Source organism: Podarcis muralis, chromosome 7 (genome assembly GCF_964188315.1).
Source record: "Podarcis muralis chromosome 7, rPodMur119.hap1.1, whole genome shotgun sequence".
Taxonomy (NCBI): Eukaryota; Metazoa; Chordata; class Lepidosauria; order Squamata; family Lacertidae; genus Podarcis; species Podarcis muralis.
In genome coordinates this window covers 8,364,727-8,389,771 of record NC_135661.1, presented here as the reverse complement: position 1 = coordinate 8,389,771, position 25,045 = coordinate 8,364,727, and the positions used below count along the sequence as shown (strand labels likewise).

General features: G+C 47.5%; 1 protein-coding gene across 1 annotated transcript in view; it reads left to right on the top strand.

Annotated features, from left to right (window-relative positions):
- The first annotated feature begins 2,432 nt into the window (after positions 1-2,432).
- The window catches only part of WSCD2 (WSC domain containing 2), an 85,745-nt gene continuing 63,132 nt past the window's right edge, over positions 2,433-25,045 (top strand). The window contains exon 1 of the mRNA XM_028741345.2: positions 2,433-3,058. The gene's annotated coding sequence lies outside the window, so the exon portion shown is untranslated. The remainder of the gene's footprint in view (positions 3,059-25,045) is intronic.

Genomic DNA, 25,045 nt, shown 5'->3' with positions numbered 1-25,045 from the left:
ACTGAGCTGTCCCACCCTCCATATTCTCCCGATCTGGCCCCACCGAATTTCTTTCTTTTTCCAAAACTGAAATCTGCACTGAAAGGGCACAGATTACCCAACATTTCACACGTCCGAGCTGCTGTGATGAGGGAACTGAAAGCAGTACGGAAAGAGGACTTCTCCAGAAGTTTACAACAGTTCAACAAACGTTGTCAATGGTTCATTGTAAAAGAGGGGGCCTACTATGAAGGCCTGTAAGACATGTATGTTCGAATATTTCTCGCTGTCCGATTTCTGTGACCATTCACCGAACTTTCCAGTCACACCTTGTACATTTTCCTGCATGGAGCAAAAAAGGGAGAGTGAAACACCCACCTCCTGGAGTGCCATGGCCCTTATCAGAATTGGGGGGGGGGGGGGGGAGAGAGCTTGCAAGCCACTACTTGCTACAATTTAAAGGTGGGAGATCAGATCACAAATCTCTGTGGCCTTCTAAGCACGCCATAAAAGGAATTCAGAAAGGGATCTCTCCCAGCTCTACACAGAGATGTCAGTGGGGCTTGAAGCGGGATCCAAAATCATAAACTCATAGAATTATAGGGCAAGAATAAAAAAAAAACCCCAGAAGCTTTCCTATTAAGTATCACAGGAATGGATTTACCAAGATCACAAAATAACTCGTTTACATATGCAACTACGGCTGCATGAACATTATTAGCACAACATTGGAAAGAAGAATGTGTCTGAGCTAAAGAAGATTGGCAAGTTAAATTAATGGAATATGCTGAAATGGCAAAACTGACAATGAAATTAAGAGGAAGAGATGACAACGAATTTAAGGAAGAATGGAAGGACTTTATTACATATATACAGAAGCAAGGTACACAGGTTAATACATTGGCAGGGTTTTAAGAATGGACAATATTATTAGGAATGGACAATAAGTAATTCAAATGGTTAAAACTTTATAATGGACACGTAGTACATTGATATACAATGGAACCAAGGAAGGAAATAGGGGGAAGTCAATCTGTTTTGTTTTGTTTTTGTTTTTATTGATGTTTGTTTTGTTATTGTTTTGAAACTGCAATTAATCCAGAATGCGGCAGCTAGACTGGTGACTGGGAGAGGCCGCTGGGACCATATAACACCGGTCCTGAGAGATCTGCACTGGTTCCCAGTATGTTTCTGAGCACAATTCAAAGTGTTGGTGCTGACCTTTAAAGCCCTAAACGTTCTCAGCCCTGTACAGTGGTACCTCGGGTTACATACGCTTCAGGTTACAGATTCCGCTAAGCCAGAAATAATACCTCGGGTTAAGAACTTTGCTTCAGGATGAGAACAGAAATTGCATGGCGGCAGCGGGAGGCCCCATCAGCTAAAGTGGTGCTTCAGGTTAAGAACAGTTTCAGGTTAAGAATGGACCTCCGGAACGAATTAAGTACTTAACCCGAGGTACCACTGTATACCTGACGGAGGGTCTCCATTCCCATCATTCAGCCCGGACACTGACATCCAGCTCTGAGGGCCTTCTGGCAGTTTCCTCATTGCAAGAAGTGAGGTTACAGGGAACCAGGCAGAGGGCCTTCTTGGTGGTGGCGCCCGCTCTGTGGAAGGCCCTCCCATCAGATGTCAAGGATATCCTATTTTTAAAAGACATCTGAAGGCAGCTCTGTTTAGGGAAATTTTTAATATTTAATGCTGTATTATTTCTAACACTCGATTGGGAGCTGCCCAGAGTGGCTGGGGAAACTCAGCCAGATGGGTGGGGTATAAATAATAATAATAATTGTTGGAAAATTAATAAAATGTTACGGGGGGAGGAATTACAGGGCATGAAGGGACTAGGAGAGTCACCTGGTCCAACCCCCAACAATGCAGGAATCTTTTGCTCAATGTGGGACTCGATTCAGAGCGATCTTTTTATATGGATTTTTAATTGCTTTTGTTACAAGATTTAATTTTAAAAAATCAGATAAAAATGACCATGACCAAAACAAAGCCTAGATATCTTCTTTTGCACACCGCCTTCCCATCTTAACTCCGGCACCTCCCTTTTTCTCTGATCCTCAAAATTTAGACTGTAGCCTCCTAAGGGCAGAGACTTGCCTTGAGAAGAAAAAAAACAAACAAAACCCCAATGTCAGCCATGGTTACCTTGACACACAAACAAGAAGGTCTATTCTGTCTGCCTCCACAAAGCCTCCTTCTTTGCTCCCATTTAACCTGCCGTTTAGGCTCGCCACACTTGAGCCAACAGAGATAACGGGGTCTCCTCTTTTGCAATTTGAGCCCGTTTGTGGGTATCAGGAGCCTCTCGGCGTGAACGAGGCCAGTGAGAAATGTTATCTGCCCGTTGCATGGAGCCAGCCAGCCGCTGCCTGCAAGGGAGCGCGAGAAAGATGGCAGTTAAGGAGTTAAGCAGTAGGCAGTGCTAGAGGCCTGCAAATAGAATGCAGCTCTGTGGCTCTGGCAAAGACGGTGGCGGCAGCAGCAGCAGCAAGAGAGAGAGAGGGAGGTAGGGAGAAGAAATGAGAGAGGCTGCCAGATAGAGATGTTAAATAAGGGAGCCCAGCAAATCACCTCGCAGCAGTTGGGCGCTGCATCTGAGAGCTGGAAGCATCCCCAGAGGCAGGAGGGCATCCCAACCTCCCTTTCCTGGGCTGGTGAGCCAGCAGCGGTGATGAAGACCATCTTTTCTGGCAAGGAGGGATCTCTGGGTGCGGAGCAGCTGAGAGAAGCCAGTGTGCGGCTCCGGGGAACTCTGCAGTGACTGGTCTTTTCAGCGTGACCATCTTTCCAGAAGCGAATCTGGCAGCAGGGTGGCTGTCTCCGACGCTCTGGCCAAATGCATCCGGTCGACCGAGAAGGTGTCCCTGTGATCTGGGTCTGAAAGGCAAAAAAAGAGGAGATTCTGGGCCGGCAGAACTTGGATTCGAACGCTGGGTGGTCTGAGCTTCTCCATGCTAGCCGTCAAGGGAGCCAGGCAACCGCTGCCTCCTCAGCAGAAAGCCCAGAGTTGGCGAGAAGATGGATGTTCCTCCTCCGAGGACCCCATGAAGGCGTCAGTGTTCAGGTAAGATGGGCCAAGGAGGGTGGACATCAGTGTGTTGCCGGCAGGGCAAAGACTCGGGGACCTTTGGCCCTTGAGATGCATGCAGAGGCAGAGGAAAAAGGTTGCGGGCCAGAGGCTTGATGGGCAAAAGTTTCACTCTCTGTCTAGCTCTGATGGTTTGGAAGCGACCTCATTTTACCTGCTCTTCTCCTTTCCCTGGCAAGCAAAAGGGGCTTGTGGGCTTGGGACACTTTTCGTAGGAAATGCTCTCCAGGAGTCGGTGGAGCTTCCTGCAAGTCCCTCCGAAAGACCAAGATGGGAAAGGTGTGTGTGTGGGGGGGGTGGCAGCTGGTTGCCGTAAGGCTGTCAGGTGTCATTGCAAACCCCCCCCCCAGTCCTCCCAAAGGCTTTTTAAACCTCAGGTGGAATGATGGGCACCTGGAATGACAGAGCATCCTTTTCTGGAAAAGGCGGCAGATAAAACCTTTTGCAGACGACTCGGTGCTCATGCTGATTTCTGCTGCCAGGGGTTGGGGAAAGGGTTTCTGGTCCTAGGGGGGAAAGGTCCATAGTACCAGTTTAGACTTTGTACAGATGGGGGCACGAGTCAGTCTTTCAGGTTAACTTTTGGGATTCTGTCGGCACTCGGGTCCATTAAGACATTTCTCAAATGCGCGGTGCTATGCGTGAGATGAACTCAAGGCAACTTGACGAAGATGAATCGCCCTTTAATGACCTTATAAACAACTTATTGGTCTCAGAATTGGGGTGGTGGTGGTCAGAGACACATCTCCAACCCCCCCCCCCGAACATTGGAAGGCATGTTTATGGGTGTGATGGAGCTGTTTGTGATGTCGGGTGTGGAACAAACCAAAGATGGTCTAGATATTCGGGGCTGATTAACATGTGTGTTTCTGTGTGTGGAATAGGGATGGGTAGAGTACAGCTGAATTAATGTGAAATTAAGCATTGGAAACATTTTTTTTTAATAAAAAATAATAAAAATTAAGAGGCTGTGTTTGTTCCCGGAGAGATGTATCAAAGTTATATGGTGAGTGGGCATGACTGAAAAACCTGATCATCTTAAGACTTAGGACTGGGGATATTGAGGGATGAAGGGAAAAGGTGGACCAGACCACATCTTGCGTGGGTAGTGGGCACAGAAGAACAACTGGTTTGACTGGAGCAGAGAGCTTGTCTTTTCTTGCAGTGCAGTACAACAGTGAATTTTGCCCATAGCTGTGAAAAGGGTGTCACGTGCCTGGTATCCTGGCATTGCTGCCTTCTCCCAGAGAGAGAGAGAGAGAGAGTTCTCCAGGGCACATTTTCTAGTCTGTGTGTGACCATTCTTTGGAGTGTGTCCCTTTTGAAAAAAAGAACCCTGCAAGAGACACGCTCAGGAGGCCAAGAATGGGCTGCCCTTGTTGATTTGAGTGCGGCAAATCTCTGATTTATTTTTTTTCATTCATTCGATTTCAGCAAGCAGGGGATGAGGGACACTGCAGAAAGGAAAGGAAACTGTAGGATGTGTAGCTCCTGTAAGCCAGCCATGCTACATGACACAAGGTCACTTGTGTGTGCGAATGGAGGAATCTGTGCGAGGATAAAGCAGGAATGGGCAGAGGGGAGGGACTGGATGTATCAATAAATTCTGATCGGTCCTCAATTTATAATGAGGTATATTGCCCCACCCTGTCATGCCTTCAGTGAACGGGACGTGGGTGGCACTGTGGGTTAAACTGCAGAGCCTAGGACTTGCCAATCAGAAGGTCGGCGGTTCGAATCCCCGTGACGGGGTAAGCTCCCGTTGCTCGGTCCCTGCTCCTGCCAACCTAGCAGTTCGAAAGCACGTCAAAGTGCAAGTAGATAAATAGGTATCACTCCGGCAGGAAGGTAAACGGCATTTCTGTGTGCTGCTCTGGTTCGCCAGAAGTGGCTTAGTCCTGCTGGCCACATGACCCGGAAGCTGTACGCCGGATCCCTCGGCCAATAAAGCGAGATGAGCGCCACAACCCCAGAGTCGGTCATGACTGTACCTAATGGTCAGGGGTCCCTTTACCTTTATATTGCCCCATCCTGTCATGCCTTCAGTGAATTAGCTTTCATTGTCTCCCATCAATAACCAGGCCACATCAAAGCTCACTGTCTGTGTGCCCTAGTCATTAATGGGTATGCAATGTACCCTAATGGACAACAAGCCCTTTATTTCTTTCAACCCAATCCAAACCCACGGGGCTTGGGTTCTTTTAAAGCAATGCTAATTCACCCAGAGCTGAGCACTGGACCTGGATGCCCATCAAATTCTTAGGATCTGATGCTGCCAATCAGATTGATTGAAGAACAATAAAACAAGTACTTTTTCATGAAGGGCTCAGTTGAACTGTGGAACTCACTCCCACAGGAGGCAGCAATGAATGGATGGTTTTAAAAGAGGATTGGGCCAATTCATGAAGGAGCAGGAGGGCCGGCTTGGGCCTGCAACCGTGAGTGCCCAGGGCTGTGGGTCCAATAAATAATAATAATAATAATAATAATAATAGTAATAATAATAATAATAATAATAATAATTTATTTATATCCCGCCCTCCCCAGCCAAAGCCAGGCTCAGAGCGGCTAACAACAGTAAAATAATACAGCATTCTAAAAACAATTCATTATAAAATCAGTTCAAAATCAGCATGCATGCGCCTGGCACTGAAATTTGTGGGTGCCCGGCCCCTTCATGCGGAATTGTGTGGGTGCTTGGGTACCCAAGGCCCCAGGGAGTTGTCACCTATATGGAGGAGGGGGCTATCGATGGCTACAGGTTGTCCACTGTGAGAACGGGATGCTGGACTGCGTGGGCCATTGGTCCGATCCAACAGGCTCTTCCGATGTTCTTAAGGCAAACAGGGCTGCAGAGGAGCAAACGGCAAGCCAGTTTCTCAGCAGCACGCCCATGACTTGTTTTTGCAACACAGTGCAGAATTTGTGAAGCCTCTTCACCAGAAAGCAGGAGCGTTGGGGAGCGATAGGGATGTTTTCCTCTGTGCTTCCATCACACATGCATTTCTCCAGTGAACCGGCGTTACAAAACTGCATGTGGGGAATGAGTACCAGGGTGCTGCTGTTTGCTAGTTAGCCCAAATTTGCATAGCAGAAGGTGAAAAGGAGTCTTGATCATTAGGTATCTGCAGGGCTGCTGGCCACACAAAAGATGGAACAGGCTTGATCTCTGTGGCCCCAGAGTGGCAAAACTGGAACCATTGAGGGGCAAATTGTAGGGAAGCCAATTTTGGCTTCAGATTAGGAGCAACTTAAGAGTGGCGCTGTGGCTTAAACCACAGAGCCTAGGGCTTGCCGATCAGAAGGTGGGCGGTTCAAATCCCTGTGATGGGGTGAGCTCCCGTTGCTCGGTCCCTGCTCCTGCCAACCTAGCAGTTCGAAAGCACTTCAAAGTGCAAGTAGGTAAATAGGTACCACTCCGGCAGGAAGGTAAACGGCATTTCCGTGCGCTGCTCTGGTTCGCCAGAAGCGGCTTAGTCCTGCTGGCCACATGACCCAGAAGCTGTACGCCGGCTCCCTCGGCCAATAAAGCGAGATGAGCGCCGCAACCCCAGAGTCTGCCATGCCTGGACCTGATGGTCAGGGGTCTCTTTACTTTTTAAGAGTACTGCTGGATCCAGCACCCTGTTCTTACACTGGCCAACCAGATAGAATCATAGAATCATAGAGTTGGAAGAGACCACAAGGGCCATCGAGTCCAACCCCCTGCCAAGCAGGAAACACCATCAGAGCACTCCTGACATATGGTTGTCAAGCCTCTGCTTAAAGACCTCCAAAGAAGGAGACTCCACCACACTCCTTGGCAGCAAATTCCACTGTCGAACAGCTCTTACTGTCAGGAAGTTCTTCCTAATGTTTAGGTGGAATCTTCTTTCTTGTAGTTTGGATCCATTGCTCCGTGTCCGCTTCTCTGGAGCAGCAGAAAACAACCTTTCTCCCTCCTCTATATGACATCCTTTTATATATTTGAACATGGCTATCATATCACCCCTTAGCCTCCTCTTCTCCAGGCTAAACATGTCCAGCTCCCTTAGCCGTTCCTCATAAGGCATCGTTTCCAGGCCTTTGACCATTTTGGTTGCCCTCCTCTGGACACGTTCCAGTTTGTCAGTGTCCTTCTTGAACTGTGGTGCCCAGAACTGGACACAGTACTCCAGGTGAGGTCTGACCAGAGCAGAATACAGTGGCACTATTACTTCCCTTGATCTAGATGCTATACTCCTATTGATGCAGCCCAGAATTGCATTGGCTTTTTTAGCTGCCGCGTCAGAGTGGGGAGCCCGAAAGCAAGACCCAAGTGCAGAAGCACACGCCCCTCCTTTGGTTTCCATTAACTGGAATTCAGAAGGACCATGGATGCAGATCCTAGCCATCATAGAAGCCGTTGATAGCCTGATCCTCTATGAATTTGTCATCTGGGCCATCTGGGCTAGTGGCCCTCACCATAGCTCAACTGTGCACTGCACGAAGAAGTAATTTCTTTTACAGAATATTTTTTATTCCTTAAACTTCCTAATGCTACAGGTTGTTTAGGAAATGGGAGGAAGTGGCATCTCCTTCCTGGAGGCATTTAAGGAGACGGCCACTTGCCGGGGTGCTGAAAGTCTTTGGGATTTGAAAGGGCTGACCTTCCAAGGCTTTAAATTCTTTGATTCTGGAGAAACGTCCTGGAGAAATGCCCCGCCTCTTCAGGGACCTTGTAGAGCACCCAGCCAGTTTGGAGTTAACGTGTGTGGATTGTAATTTCTTGATGCATTCCAATTTCCAGAGTGAATAATCCACGTGTGGCACATGTCAGTCTCCAGATGGAATGGCAGGTTCTGCATATCTGGAACAGGCAGATGTGCTACCGCGCTGGGGTGCCTGGCTTCTCTCACCCCCGCCCCCACCTAGTTAATTTTTGAAAGTGCATCCATCGTCATCGGCTGGAAAGATCCTCTAATGGGTCACATGATTGCCTTGCCCTTTCCCTCTCGCCGTTTGCTCAGTCAGCCTTTTGGAAAGTGCTCCTCCATTCAGCTGGAACTGTGGATGTGAAAAGTTCAGCTTGACTTTTGCTGTGGGCATTAAAATACAACACTGGCCGAATGAACCTGCGATTAGCAGGGGGCGGGGGTCTTTGTTTGCGGTTCAGCCTAGGACTCGTGGTTCAGGGACACTTTCTTTTTTAAAAAAATATAATTTTTTATTGTTTTCTTTAAATATTCTTTTTCCAACAGTCACAATATATCCCCTTTGACTCTGCCGAGTCCTGAATTCCCTCCCTCCCTTCAGTTGGTATATTTATCACAATCTTATCACATATTTTATTCTTGTTGTTGTTTAGCCGTGCCCGACTCTTCGTGACCCCCTGGACCAGAGCACGCCAGGCACTCCTGTCTTCCACTGCCTCCCGCAGTTTGGTCAAACTCATGCTGGTAGCTTCGAGAACACTGTCCAACCATCTTGTCCTCTGTCGTCCCCTTCTCCTTGTGCCCTCCATCTTTCCCAGCATCAGGGTCTTTTCCAGGGAGTCTTCTCTTCTCATGAGGTGGCCAAATTATTGGAGCCTCAGCTTCAGGATCTGTCCTTCTAGTGAGCACTCAGGGCTGATTTCCTTAAGAATGGAGAGGTTTGATCTTCTTGCAATCCATGGGACTCTCAAGAGTCTCCTCCAGCACCAGAATTCAAAAGCATCAATTCTTCGGCGATCAGCCTTCTTTATGGTCCAGCTCTCACTTCCATACATCATTTTATTCTTATATTTCTACTATTTTACATTGAAGGTATTATTCCAGTAATGCTAGTGTCTTTAAACTTTTGCAGTTCTCCTTTAAACACTCAATAAATTTACTCCAATTATTCTTGTGTCTCTGGTCCTCATGATCCCGGATCCTTCCTGTCAATTTGGCAAGTTACGCAAAATCTGTCAACTTCATCTGCCACTCCTTGATGGTTGGTATATCTTGTGTTTTCCATTTCCGGGCCAGTGGAGTGCTTGCGGTGGCTGTGGCATACATAAGCAAATTCTGATCTTTTATTTTAACCTCCCTTCCCATTAGACCGAGCAAGGAAGCCTCCGGTCTTTTGGGAAAGGTGTACTTAAATATCTTTTTAAGCTCATTATAGATTAACTCCCAATTTTTTTCCACCTTGTCACAGGTCCACCACATATGAAAACAATCACCATCCTTTTGTGTACCATTCAAGCAACAAATCATACATTCTAGATGACGTTTTACCTTTATAGTGGTTCAGGGACTCTTTCAACATGTCCTTCCCCGAAAACGGTATCTATCTATCCTTGCATTTAAAGTTGAAGGTGTTTTTGTTTAGCAAGGCCTTTACGGCTTGATAGGAATACAGGAAGCTGCCTCTTACTGAGGCCTTGTCCACCCTTCCACTTGTCCCCTGGGAAAATCAGCTGTTGACTGCTGAATTGGAACAAACGCCAAATGGGTTTTCAGCAGACTGAAACTGAAAACCTGTTAGAAACTCAGGTATATGAGCTAGACACCAAATGGCTCCTGAAACCAGGGTTTTGTTGTTTAGTCGTTTAGTCGTGTCCGACTCTTCGTGACTCCATGGACCAGAGCACGCCAGGCACTCCTGTCTTCCACTGCCTCCCGCAGTTTGGTCAAACTCATGTTCGTAGCTTTGAGAACGCTGTTCAACCATCTTGTCCTCTGTCATCCCCTTCTCCTTGTGCCCTCCATCTTTCCCAGCATCAGGGTCTTTTCCAGGGAGTCTTCTCTACTCATGAGGTGGCCAAAGTATTGGAGCCTCAGCTTCACGATCTGTCCTTCCAGTGAGCACTCAGGGCTGATTTCCTTAAGAATGCAGATGTTTGATCTTCTTGCAGTCCATGGGACTCTCAAGAGTCTCCTCCAGCACCAGAATTCAAAAGCATCAATTCTTCGGCAATCAGCCTTCTTTATGGTCCAGCTCTCACTTCCATACATCACTACTGGGAAAACCATAGCTTGAACTATACGGACCTTTGATGGCAAGGTGATGTCTCTGCTTTTTAAGACGCTGTCTAGGTTTGTCATTGCTTTTCTCCCAAGAAGCAGGCGTCTTTTAATTTCATGGCTGCTGTCACCGAAACCAGGGTTACAGTCCCGAAAAAGGAATGCCGAGTTGCGCTTTTTGGGCCAGACGGCTCGAAGGTCGTATTTTTCAATTTGACTTTTCAGTTCCTGAAATGCATTCTGATTGCACAGATATATAATGGATGGAATTCTACAGGATGTGTTGCCTGGCAAATTTCCAGTGCTGAGGGTATTCCAACCCCCAGGGAGAGATGCAAGGATTGAAGCAAGTTTCTTCTGAGTGCAAGACAGGCAGCCACAGTTTTCCAATGCCTAACAAAAGCATGTGTTTCTGTGTTTCTAGTTATTCTGATATTTTATGGATTATTTTTAAAGGTTTTTGCATGATTTTATTTACTAGTGGGCTTTGTTGTTTTATCTTTGCCACAAAACACCTCAGCCTCCTTTGGGAGGAGCAGTGGTTGATAAAACCAATGCACAGATAAACATCTTCCTTTTGTTTGTTCTGGACCGAAAGGTGAAGGTACCCCTGGACGTTAGGTCCAGTCGTGGACGACTCTGGGGTTGCGGCACTCATCTCGCTTTATTGGCCGAGGGAGCCGGCGTACAGCTTCTGGGTCATGTGGCCAGCATGACTAAGCCGCTTCTGGCAAACCAGAGCAGTGCATTGAAACGCCGCTTACCTTCCCGCCGGAGCGGTACCTATTTATCTACTTTTACTTTGACATGCTTTCAAACTGCTAGGTTGGCAAGAGCAGGGACCGAGCAATGGGAGCTCACCCCGTCGCGGGGATTCGAACCGCCGACCTTCTGATTGGTAAGCCCTAGGCCCTGTGGTTTAGACCACAGTGCCACCCACGTCCCCTGTTCTGGACCTACTGCCAATAAATTTCATTAGGTTCCAGTATGACAACTCCATTTCCTTCAGCCTCTTACAAGGAATGGTTGAGGGAGTTGGGGATGTTTTGCCCTGAGAAGAGTAGACTGAGAGGCGATAGGAGAGGCATCTTCAAATATCGGAAGGGTTGCTAGGTGGAAGATGGAGCCAGTTTGTTTTGTTGCTGCTTTAGGACCCGAACCAATGGCTTCAAATGACAAGAAAGGAGATTCAAACTAAACTTTAGGTAGCGTTTTCTGAGAGTGAGACCTGTTCGACACAGGAAAGGACTAGCCTGGAAGGTGGCGGGCTCTCCTTCATTGGAGGTTTTTAATCAGAGAGTGGATGGCCATCCATCGGGGATATTGTAGCTGTGATTCCTGCACAACGGGGGGTTGGACTAGATGACCCTCGAGGTCCCTTCCAACTTTACAATTGATAGTGTGTCTCTGCTCAGAACTTCCTACATTGGCAGATTGGTAGGTAAAGATGGTCGAATATGTGGAGTTGGCAAAGCTGACGGGGATGATCCAGAATCAGCATGATGAACTGTTTCAAAAGGACTGGAGCAAATTTATACTTTCTATGAAAGGGGATGCGGGTGGCGCTGTGGGTTAAACCACAGAGCCTAAGACTTGCCGATCAGAAGGTCGGTGGTTTGAATCCCCGCAACGGAGTGAGCTCCCGTTGCTCGGTCCCTGCTCCTGCCAACCTAGCAGTTCGAAAGCACCTCAAAGTGCAAGTAGATAAATAGGTACCGCTCCGGCAGGAAGGTGAACGGCGTTTCTGTGCACTGCTCTGGTTCGCCAGAAGCGGCTTAGTCATGCTGGCCACATGACCCAGAAGCTGTACGCCGGCTCCCTCGGCCAATAAAGCGAGATGAGCGCCGCAACCCCAGAGTCGGTCATGACTTGACCTAATGTTCAGGGGTCCCTTTACCTTTACCTATGAAAGAAAATTGTAAGCAGTTGAAAACGTTTGTAGGTTTGAGTTGGAATGTTTGGTAATGGGAAAATAAGGAGCTGGTTTACATATAAGAAGGTGAATGTTAAAAGATTGATATAAGGGAAAAAAGTGGATCTAGAAATGTGAGAAATTGGTAAAGTTGTGCGGAAGTCAGTTAGAGAGAGATAAGGAGGCTGATGCTTTATTTAAGCAAGGTCTTAAGTTATGGACTTTTGGTTTTTGATATGGAAATGTAATGAAATATGGAAAACTTAATAAAAATCATGTTAAAAAAAGAGAAAAGATAGTGTGTCTCTGCTCTTTGACATGGAAATGCATCAGTCCCTGCCCTGCAAATATCGATGGTGGCACAGCCAAAACAGTTTGGCTCCTTTGTAAAAACGCTTGCAGTTTCTGGTATGTTCGTGTTTGTAAGAATTATATTGCAAACAGATGATAATAAGGTGCCTTTCCACCCCTTGGCTGACGCCATCATAGGAGCATACTTAATCTGAAGTCTCTGGAGCCAGAGACGAAGCTGGTGTGTCCGCCCAAGGCGATCCTGCACTTTTTAGAGGCGAGCTTGAATCAGTCTCCTTCAACGGCGAGAGCCTCGTTGGCTGTGGTGGGGAGGAGGGGGAATTAATCGCTTGTCAGCACAACTCTGGCTTGACCTTTGTGGGAGTCTAAAGGCAGAACATTGTGGCGATGATGAGCAGGACTTATCTCCTACTTTGTACCAAGTCAGATTAACTGGGCAAGTTCGTCAGGAGCCACCGGTAATTGGCTGGCTCTGAACGAGGGATGGAAAGATGCCTCAATTTCTCTCTCAGCTTCTTGTTGTTTTAATCCTCAATTCAGTTCTCCACATTTCTGCAGCAATTTGCTGCTTTTTTTCCAATTTAAAGAAACATCCTCATGAACACGCCCCCGCCCCTTAGGAACTACCACACAAAATGGCACAATGCAATGGACTCACGCACTGGGAACGAGTTCGTAAATTTCCTACAGTGTAGACTGGCATGCACAACGCTCAGTTTCCTTTTTTAATACAGTGTATAAATTTATTTTTGGGACGCAGGTGGCGCTGTGGGTAAAAGCCTCAGCGCCTAGGGCTTGCCGATCGAAAGGTCAGCGGTTCGAATCCCCGCGGCGGGGTGCGCTCCCGTTTCTCAGTCTCTGCTCCTGCCAACCTAGCAGTTCAAAAGCACGTCAAAGTGCAAGTAGATAAATAGGGACCGCTTTACTGGCGGGAAGGTAAACGGCGTTTCCGTGTGCTGCGCTGGCTCGCCAGATGCAGCTTTGTCACGCTGGCCACGTGACCCGGAAGTGTCTTTGGACAGCGCTGGCTCCCGGCCTATAGAGTGAGATGGGCGCACAACCCTAGAGTCTGTCAAGACTGGCCCGTATGGGCAGGGGTACCTTTACCTTTGCCTATAAATTTATTTATTTGGTTTTTCAGATTAAAGTTTTACAATCACATATCCAACATACAAATAAAAACAAGATTTCAAGGAATCTCCCGGACGTTCTTTGTGGGTCCTACTGTAATCGTTTCCTCCTGCATCTTATATGATCATCCAAATCTTTTACATCTCCATTATGTCCAAAATTTACCATTAAACTACAAGTGTTATTCCAATCCTACTTAACGGTTTCAGCTGTTTACAATGGTTTTTAAGATTAATTATAAATTTTCCCCATTCCTTATTAAAATGTTGGTCTTCTCAATGTAGTGGCGGCCCAAAGGGCCACAATAAATGTGATAATGTAAATCCTTGAGTGTGCTTCTAATAGAATATGATAGCCTGCTACTTTATGGAACTGATGATTTTGCAAGTTGCCGCCCTGCATTGGGGCAGAAATACAGCAATGAATATGTGAATCACAAAGATACAGCTCAAAGCTAGAACGTAAGTTGCTACATGGTGCAAATGGCTCCACGTAACACAGGTTCCCAACATGCACACTAACACAACGTAACAGAAGACGGTGGGAATCAGACCTTAATCAGCAGGAATTGCCAGTGCTTATTGCACTTCTTGGGAGAAAAGCAATGACAAACCTAGACAGCGTCTTAAAAAGCAGAGACATCACCTTGCCAACAAAGGTCCGTATAGTTAAAGCTATGGTTTTCCCAGCAGTGATGTATAGAAGTGAGAGCTGGACCATAAAGAAGGCTGATCGCCGAAGAATTGATGCTTTTGAATTCTGGTGCTGGAAGAGACTCTTGAGAGTCCCATGGACTGCAAGAAGATCAAACCTCTCCATTCTGAAGGAAATCAGCCCTGAGTGCTCACTGGAAGGATAGATCCTGAAACTGAGGCTCCAATACTTTGGCCACCTCATGAGAAGAGAAGACTCCCTGGAAAAGACCCTGATGTTGGGAAAGATGGAGGGCACAAGGAGAAGGGGACAACAGAGGACGAGATGGTTGGACAGTGTTCTCGAAGCTACCAATGAGTTTGACCAAACTGCGGGAGGCAGTGGAAGACAGGAGTGCCTGGTGTGCTCTGGTCCATGGGGTCACGAAGTCGGACCTGACTAAACGACTAAACAACAACAAATTGCACACGTGTAAAACATGAAATGAGGTGATGATGTTACAACACCGATTTCTGATTCTTCTGGTCATTTTTGCCATTTCAGCATAATCTTTCAACTTAATCTGCCTTTCTTCTCTGGTCGGGACTTTATCTTCTTTCCATCTCTGGGCCAATAACATCCGCGCAGCCGTGGTCGCATACAAAAATAGTATTTTCTGCTCCCTTGGGATTTCGGCACCTAAGGTTCCTAAAAGAAAGGCTTCAGCAAGAATTCTCATTGCAAAGCACTGGAAGACACCAGATTTACCCACGCTGGAAGAATGGCAGGAGGACTGGAAAAAATTTAAGGATTATTTGCAAAAACATTATAAGTTGTATGAATGTTAAGAATGTGTACGATTAGGAAACTTTTGCTTCAGCAACTTGAATAGGTGAATTGGAAACTAAGTTATAAGAAAGATGAGGTGGACAACATGAAGTAACCATACTATGTTTATTTTTAGGGTACAAATAACTGAGATACAGTATTTTAAATTTGGAAACATAGTATTTGAAAGATACAGTAAGACATGAAATAAGGTAACAAATTGCTGATGTTATAATCGCAAAGAACGCAGGATTCGGAAGATGTGGGGAAGTCCGATTGGAATGGTTAAAGTATTTTGGAAAGCTGGTGTTTATGTATTCTTTCTTTTTCTTATCTTCACTTTTTATTCTGTAAATTTCTGACTATTTGAAAGAAAATTTAATAAAATATTTTTTTAAAAAAAAACTAAAAGAAAGGCTTCGGGTTAACGCTCAGTTTCCAGGTTGAAACAGTTCCCGTCTCTCATTCCCGTCCTCTTATCAGTGTCCCAGGCAGTGAAACCAAACTGAAGCAGCAAAGTTCAAACGATTATATTACGTAAGGGGAGAATCGCATATTCAAGCTAATGTCAAGAGAGCTACAGAGCAATGGCACTCCCATAGAGCCTCCATCCTTTGACCCCAGAGAGGAATACTGTACAGTGGTACCTTGGTTCTCAAACTTAATCCCTTCCAAAAGTCCATTCCAAAACCAAGGTGCGCTTTCCCATAGAAAGTAATGCAAAATGGATGAAACAACCTCTAAAACAGCCATTTAACACGAATTTTACTATCTAACGAGACCATTGATCCGTAAAATAAAAGCAATAAACAATGTACTGCAGTCAACCAGTCAATCAATCAATCAATCAATCAATCAATCAATCAATAGCTGAACTGGGTTCCACACAGTCACAAAAACAACAAAAAAGTCGCAGAAACAAAAATGCAAATTAAATAGCAAAAACAGACAGACCTCAGCGTAACACTCAAATCGGAAGTTTGGAACTCAAATTGGAGGCGTAACACTCAAAATGGAGCATGCTCAGCTTCTGAAAAATGTTCTCAAATTGGAACACACACTTTGCAGTGCAGTGTTTGGGTTCCAAATTGTTTGAGTACCAAGGCGTTTGAGAACCAAGGTATCTCTGTACTTAAAAATGCAGAAAAGCGAACTTTGTACATGGCAGAATTGCAGCCGTGGTGGCGAACATCAGTCCATCATTCCCAGAATCACAAGCTCAAGAGCAAGGAGTGGATGTAAAATAATCCAGGAGCCATCCTTGTTTTTGTTCATTAACATGTGAACCCAACTACACTTCTTCCTCTTCCCTAATCCCTCCCTCCCTGAAGTGCATCAAATCGCAGGGATTTGACTCCCTAGAGGCCTTCTTCTGTGTCCCTTCAGGGAGGGCACCTTGTCAATCACCTCTTAGCCGTGATGACTAAACTGTTCAGGGCAGTAACTATGAATGTCCAGGGCTGGGTGCCAGCAAGATGAGTTAGCGATGGGTTCAACTCCCTGCTTATTGGATGACTTGAGCAACATGCCCACCACTAGGGGCACTTCAGGGGTGCAATAGTTGATGGACCGCACACCCTTTTTTAAGCAAAAGAGCTGAAATATTAGAAATGCAGTTTGTGTTGTGTCAGGGTCATTTTCATATTTTGAAACTCTGCTTGGTTCCAGTTAAAAGTCCAGTGGTGTAGAGGTCAATTTCCCAAGTGCAGGGGCTCAACATGTCTGCCCCCGTAAAAAGGTAAAGGTACCAGTCACAGACAACTCTGGGGTTGCGGCGCTCATCTCGCTTTACTGGCTGAGGGAGCCGGCGTTTGTCCGCAGACAGCTTCCGGGTCATGTGGCCAGTATGATGAAGCCGCTTCTGGCGAACCAGAGCAGTGCACGGAAATGCCGTTTACCTTCCCGCCAGAGTGGTACCTATTTATCTACTTGCACTTTGATGTGCTTTTTTTTTAAAAAAAAAAAGCACAATGGACAATTTATTAAAGCTCCAGATTCTATGTACTTTATCTTACATCAATACAGTCCCAGACTTGCCTGCTTCTCAGCACCCAAAATCTATCAATGTCCAAGAGTATCCGAAACCAAAGAGTTCCCCGCTGGCTCCAGAACACAAAGCAATATCTTAGCTCTAAGGATGGCATGTTCAGTGCCTCCTCTGACATCAGTAGCCCATGGGCAAGTCCAGAGTCCAGCCAAGACTATGGGGAAGCTTCCTGTTGCAACCATCTATCAAGCCACAGGAGGCCCAAACAGGTCCATAGTTTCCACCCCCAAGGAGAGATGCTCCAGGAAGGAGCTGATGGACACACGCAGAATCCGGGCTTCATCTGCTCTCCATCGAACATACAAGATGTCCTCCGCTTTGACATGCTTTTGAACTGCTAGGTTGGCAGGAGCAGGGACCGAGCAACGGGAGCTCACCCCGTCGCGGGCATTTGAACCGTCAACCTTCTGATCGGCAAGCCCTAGGCTCTGTGCTTTAGACCACAGCACCACCTGCGTCCCTGTCTTCCCCCTTAGCTATGCACAAAAGGAGAGTCCACAGTGTCAATCTTATTAGAAATCAGCCTGAGTGCAAATCTGAGATCAGATCCACTGAACCTGGTGGAGCTTATTTCTGACTACGCAACTACTGCTTGTTAAACAGAGGGTTGTACAGCCATCAGTTAGGGATTCTTTAGCTGGATTGCAGGGGGCTGGACTAAAGGTGAAAAGGTAAAGGACCCCTGGACGGTTAAGTCCAGTCAAAGGCGACTATGGGGTTGCGGCGCTCATCTCGCTTTCAAGCCGAGGGAGCCAACAGTTGTCCACAGACAGCTTTCCAGGTCATGTGGCCAGCATGACTAAACCGCTTCTGGCACAGCAGGACACCGTGACAGAAATCAGAGCACACCGAAATGCCGTTTACCTTCCCGCCGCAGTAGTACCTATTTATCTACTTGCACTGGTGTGCTTTCGAACTGCTAGGTTGGCAGGAGCTGAGACAGAGCGACAAGAGCTCACCCTGTCGTGGGGATTTGAGCCGCTGACCTTCCGATCGGCAAGCCCAAGAGGTCCAGTGGTTTAGACCACAGCACCATCCTCATCCTTAGGGGGTCAGACTAGATGACCCCTGGGACCCCTTTCCAACTCTACAACTCTGCGATTCGATATTTGCATGCAAGGCAGAATACAGAGGGGCAGTGATTTACCCGGCACACTCAGAGCACAGTTTTCCTTTTGATCTGTAAGTAAATGCACAGCTGCTTAGCAATAAAGGTATCTTGGTCTGCGATGTTGGACTCTCCTTTGCCCGGCCGTTTTGTTCCACCGGAATATCACCTTGCAAGGGAAGAATGCAGCATTCTTAAGCATGCCAGGGGATGTTATTTCATGCTGAAACTAGCACCTATTCGACTAACCCAATGCAGGCTTCTTCGTTCTGCAGGTGGCTAAGCAGCCTGCTTAACGAAGCAAGCAAGGGGTTTGTTCTCTCTCTCTCTCTCTCTCTCTCTCTTTTTAATAAATATTTATTCAAGTTTAACAAATACAGAAAAGAGAAAAACAAGCAATAAAAAATTACAATAAAAAGGAAAAAAGAAAAAGTACTAAAGAAAAAAGAAAAACATTTTAAGAACAAAAACATTAAAAATAAAATAAAAGAAAAGACCCCTATTTTCATAACCTTAACTTTCATTTACTTATTTCCTTGACTTCCTCACACCTCCCTCTTTGTATTCTGTTAGTTGTCAGCAAGTTCTTTCCCTCTTTCTCTAATCTAGTTCCATAATTCATCTTAACACAGTTTAACTTCAAATTTTACGCCTTTACCCATAGTCAATCTATTCTTACTTAATTCTTAATAACATTTCTACTAGAGCCAATTAATTTCTTTCCAACAACCTTCTAACATTCATTAATTTTACAATGCTTCTCCAAATATACTTTAATTTTTTTCCAATCTTCTTCCACCAACTCTTCTCCCTGGTCTCGAATTCTGCCGGTCTTTTCGGCCAACTCCATATAGTCCATCAGCTTCATCTGCCATTCTTCCCTGGTGGGTAGATCTTGTGTCTTCCAGTACTTTGCAATAAGTATTCTTGCTGCTGTCGTAGCGCAAGGGGTTTGTTCTCAAAGATCCTGACCTCAGCACCCTTTTTTGCCGAACACGGGGCTAATGTTGCTTCTTTTCCCGGTCCAGGACCAACACAATTGATTTGAGAGAAAGGGAAAAAGGCAACACGGTCGAAGTGTATAAAAAGATGTGTGGCGTGGAGAAAGGGGACAGAGAGACGTATTTCTCTCTATCTACAGTTTGGATTTGATATCCCACTTTATCACTACCTTAAGGAGTGTGTGTGTGTGTGTGTGTGTGTGTATGCTGTGGGTTAAACCACAGAGCCTAGGGCTTGCCTATCAGAAGGTTGGTGGTTCGAATCCCTGCGATGGGTTGAGCTCCTGTTGCTCGGTCCCTGCTCCTGCCAACCTAGCAGTTCAAAAGCACGCCAGTGCAAGTAGATAAATAGGTACCGCTCTGGCGGGAAGGTAAATGGCGTTTCCGTGCGCTGCTCTGGTTCGCCAGAAGCGGCTTAGCCATGCTGGCCACATGACCCGGAAGCTGTACACCGGCTCCCTCGGCCAGTAAAGAGAGATGAGCGCCGTAATCCCAGAGTCGGTCATGACTGGACCTAATGGTCAGGGGTCCCTTTACACACACACACACACACACACACACACACACACACACATGCCCAGGTATTTTTGTTGTCGTTAGTTTTTTTTTTTTTTAGAATTTAAGTTTTTATTCTGTTTTTGATCCCTTTTCTGTTTTCATTTTGTTGTCTTGTATTCTTTTGTTTTCAAGTTGCATTCCGGTCCTGTGTGAATTTTATTCCCACTGAATCTTAGTCGCACTAGGATCTGCTGAGAAAGGGCGGTTTAGAAATATTTCAAAACTTCCATATAAGCTAGGGGACAAGGATAACTGTGACTTTAAAGATGAATGGGAACCCTTTACAAAGTATTTGAAGACGCAACAAAGCGAACTGGACCCCTTGGCTGGCTTTGAAGAAACATTCACAAACTTTTTATTGATAATAATCAGCTAAATAGTTTGAGGATCTATACAACTGTGTAACATGCAGAAAACAGCATTCTCAGAGAAACCAAAGACTGGAACTGAGGGAAGTCGGGGGGTGGGGGTGGGAGTGGGTGGGTTTTGTGTGGGAGTGTGGGAGGAGGGAGGAAAAATAAGGATGATATGTTTCTGGATAATATGTTTTGTTTTAATTTTGAATAATTTTTTTTAAAAAGAAATATTTCAAATCAAAGATGGCGGATTGCCAGAAGACAGTTAAATAGTGCCTCTTATTATAACCATCCATTCTGTGCAGTAGAGATATCATGCTGATATTGACAAGGTCATGATGCTGGCATGAAACCAGTGGAAGTGCCCATTGCCTTCTGTGCTCAGCTTGTGCGCTCCCAGAAACATCTGCCTGGAGCTTGTTGGTTCTGTTCCCTGTGAATTTAGCTTTGATGCAGCAAGTCTCTTTGATTCTTGAAATCTAGGCAGCTTGCCAGACCAGGCCAAGAGTCTCTTACTTTGCTGTCTAACGATCTCCAGCCTTTGGGAAGTGCTCTCAAAAGCAAGGCAGGAGGGGGTGGTCCTCTCCTCCTGGCCACCAGAATCTGGTTTCTTGACATCAAAGATTTGAGAGGGCACTTGGCGGCCTGTCTGGTCCATCTCCTTGCTTGATCCCCGATGGACCGCTCTCCAGCCTGTAGCCAAGAAGAGCCCACCAGCTCCTAAGACAGCCTGCCCCATCCTTGGACAGTTGCGTGGCGAGTTCCCACCTCCCCCCGGTGGGAATAAAGGCACATGGCACAATTATTTAGGTTAATGGGGTAAAATTGGCCACAACTTTATTGGTTACAGGAATGAGAGGTATTGGTTTGGCATTGGTCCTAACTGACTATCCGGCTTCAGCCATAGCTGTCAACCGTCCCTTATTTGGCGGGAAAGTCCCTTATCCCAGCACTGTGTCCCACTGCTGTCCCTTATTGATGATGTCCCTTAAATTTCCCAGGTTTCAAAGGAAGCAGCTCCTCTCCCTCCCTCCCTGCCAGCCAGGGTGGAGGGAGGCTCCAACTGTGTTGCTTGGCTGCGTTGCCAAGGGGACTCGCCTGGGGACTCGCCTTTGCTCAGCACTTCCCAGCGGAGAGGTGACAGTGGTTTTCCTTGCTGCATCCCCTTTGCCGGGTTGCTGCGCTGTGGGAACCACCGCTTGAGGCTTCATTTGGCTGCTGGCTGGGCTTTCTGCCTTTGGCTCGGAGGGGCTCAGAAGTTGAACATACCTGTGTTCTGAAAATCCCTTATTTTGGCTGCTGATCCCTTGTTTTCGAGGCTGCTGGTCCCTTATTTTCAAACCTGTAAGTTGACAGCTATGGCTTCAGCCCATTTGCTTGAAGACCAGGAAGGGTTAACCACCAGTAGGGGGAGACCTGCTGATTCACATCAACTAGGAACTCCCCCGGGGTCACCACTCGGGGGCGTGCCTTAGGCCCTCACCTCCATAGGCTTCGGACAGGGCCACACCCCCCGGAATCCTTTACGGACTACCCTTCAATATTCGGGGGAGGTGATGGCGCTTCCTCCCCCCCTTCATCGACATAACAATACCCCTACCAATGCCTAACCGCCAATACCAAGGAAGTTGTGACGATTTGCTACGAGGTAGGCGAAAAACCAAATGGCTGGTGCCAATTTGCCAAGTGGAAAAAATTCCTACCAGGCCCCTTAACGGCAACCAACCGAGGTCCATAGCAAGGTCAAAAGGAGAACCTAAAGGGCGGGAGGGTGGGAAACCCAATGAGCTGCAGCGGCAAAAGAGGGAGATCCCCGGCCACGCCAGTGTGATATAGCACAAGCCACGCCCCCCCTGGCCAGCCAATCGGCTGGCCAGAGGATGATGCGGCCAGGGATTCCCTCAATTGCGTGGAGGCTGAGAGCCAGTCCCCGCGCACGTGGAGAGGGCGTGAAGCCCGCAACTCCACCTCCTCTCAGGTTCGGAAGTGGTTTTCTTGGGAGGTTTCTCCTAATGCTTCCTCAAATTCTGCTTTCCTGAAATTCCCACCCACTGCCTTCCTCTCCTGAGATCTGGAGCAACAAGGCACAAGCCTCCCTCGTCTCTCATGTGATGAAGGACATTGATATAGATGAAGCCAGCTCGGTCGTAACATTGGGAGAACTATGAAATGGGGGGGGGGGGAGTGCAAGTCTGAGAGGGGTGGGATCAGGTCCTTTTGTAAGGGAATGCACAAGGATTGAATCCCCCTGGTAGCCGTAAAGTGACTTCCTTAAGTTCACCTGGCGAACTTAGTGGCTTTGAAACTTGCCCTGCTTCCCAAAGCTTTTCTGTTTCCTCAAAAGGCCTTGGAGGTGAAGGTTCCTATTCAGGAAAATGCAACATAGCTCCAGTTTCACGAGAGATGGAATCCTGTACTTAATCTACTCCATGCAAAAATTCTGACTCGTTCTGTGCAGCTTTTGATTAAGGTCAGGAGACCTTTATCAGCCCAAGGGCCACATTCCCTCATGATGAGCTTTCTGGGGGCCGTGTGCTTGTTTAAAATGTGGGCAGATCAAAGGATGTGACCCGTATGTTTGTACAGTAGGCTGCACTTCATAGTTGGCTCAGTATACCTGAAGGAGCGTCTCCACCCCCATCGTTCAGCCCGGACAATGAGCTCCAGCTCTGAGGGCCTTCTGGCGGTTCCCTCACTGCGAGAAATGAAGTTACAGGGAACCAGGCAGAGGGCCTTCTTGGTAGTGGCGCCCGCCCTGTGGAACGCCCTGTCTTCAGATGCCAAGGAAATAAACAACTACCTGACTTTTAAAAGACATCTGAAGGCAGCCCTGTTTAGGGAAGTTTTTATGTCTGATGTTTTATTGTATTTTTAATATTCTGTTGGGAGCTGCCCAGAGTGGCTGGGGAGACCCAGCCAGATGGGTGGGGTAACAATAACAAGTATGTATGTATGTAAATGAGAGTCAGCATAGGGACCCATAGTTAAAAGCAGAAGTCAGCAAATGTGTCCTCTTTTTTGTTCATCAAAATATGGCAACCCATCCTTTCCTCAGGCTAACAGGCCCCCATTGGAGAAGGCCAGCTGCACAACAGAAAGGTTGCAGAGAAGCAAACTACCCATCTGAATATCTGTAATTTACTCTCCAGACAAACCGCTTGAATGGCACGTTGCCGGTCCACAGAACAAAAGCTGGCACTTGGCTGAGGACGGGGCTGTAGCATTTAAAACAAAGGGAATTATGCAACCAGACAAAACAAGAGACGGGGTTTGCTTCAACACGCTTCCTTCTGCTTCTCCTCCTACCAGGGGAGAGGGGTTGGGTGGGATTCTGGGCCTGAGATTCTGGAGGGAGAAAATCCATGTAGTATCCTTCCCCATTGTGGGCAGCTGGAGGCCTTGGGGAGCTCCCTCTCTCACACACACACCTGAGGCATACCTAGGCTTCTTTGCGCCCTTGGCAAGGAGCTCCATTGGTGCCACCCCCCCCCCTGTCTCTCCCAGAGCAGCGGAGGAGCAGCCCGGGGAGCGCAGGGGTGGGCAGGCTCCTAGCCACTCCGAGACAGAAGTGTGATTTTCACTCCCCGTTCCATGCCTAACCAACCCCTAGTTATTGCCCTTGAGATTGTTTCCTTCCTCCAGGAGAGCCAGTGATTTGAGAGTCTGTCATGGATCTGGTGGGTGGTCAGACATAGAGGCAGTTGCATCGCAACAGGGGGGGCAGGGGGCGGTTCGCCCTGGGTGCCATGTCTGGGGGGGGGTGTGACAAGAAGGCACCACGTGGCAGCTCGTGGTGGCGTGAGCAGCCATTGCGCCACTACAGCCGCATGTGGAGTATCCTCCATTCGCAGCAGAGGATCCTGATGCTGGCAGCAAACTGCTATGTACAGCGCATGTGCGGTGGCTCCACCGTCAGACACTGGGCAGGAGGGCGGGGGGTTGCGGTGGAGAGCCGCCCGCAGCAGAAGTGCCTGCCGCGGCACTCCGACTGATGGACGGGCTCTTCCCCAGACTCAACTCTCGGGCCCTGGACCCTCAGCCTGGCGCTCCTGAGAACCCGGCGCCCAGGTGCCCCACACCCCTAGAGCCTATGGGAAAGACGGCCCTGGCAGGGATCACAGCTAAGGAATGAGAGCCGGCCACTTTCGGAGGCAGTTCATTCTCTGGTTGCACAGCAACACTGGCGGAGGAACGGGAGTGTGGAGGGAGTGGACCGTCCCTGGCACCACTATTCCGATAGGCAGTGGCGTAGCGTGGGGGGTGCAGGGGGTGCCGGCCGCACCGGGCGCAACATCTGGGGTTAGGGCAAATCCACGGGTTAGGGGGCGCAAATCCACAGGTTAGGGGGCGCAAATCCACGGGTTAGGGGGCGCAAATTACTTGCCTTGCCCCGGGTGCTGACAACCCACGCTACGCCGCTGCCGATAGGGTGCCATTGCGGCGCCCCCCAACACATGCTGTGCACCCTCCTGCGCGCTGGGTGCCATGCCCCCACAGGTGGCACGTCACGCCCCCAGAATTCGGGCCACGCCCCTGGGATGTGCGCCACCCCCGGGGGGCACCAGCCACGCCCCCGCCTGCTCTCTACCCCCGGTAGCGGAGCATGCAGCTTTGCCACTGCACAGCAGCAGAGAAAATTGCGAAGTCCACATCCATGCAACTCCATGCACCTCTGCCTGGCTCAGAGAAACCCCTGCGAATCCATGCACTGCTCCATAGCAATTGTTGTCCTACAATTCCGATCACCATATAGATGGGTTTAGGAAGCATTTCTGTATCCTTCTGCTGTGCTGAAGAAGAATTCCACAAAACAGTGGGTATATCCAGAATCACTGGATGTCATAAAACAAAATTTTATGGCTTGTTTTTCTCCAGATAAGAATCTGACTCATTGCTTCTCTCAGAGACTTGCACAGCCCACAAAGACTTTCAGAGACCTATAAGACTTACGTTTATTTGGTTCTATGTTTTCAAGAGAATCCATCAAGAGTGCATATTTTGAGACTTTCAGAGATTTAGAAGATTTCTGTTTATTTGGTTTTGCAGAGAGTGCACATCTCTTATATTTCATATTGTTCAATGTTCTGTACAGATTATATAAAGAGTTTATATTGACATTGCATTGTT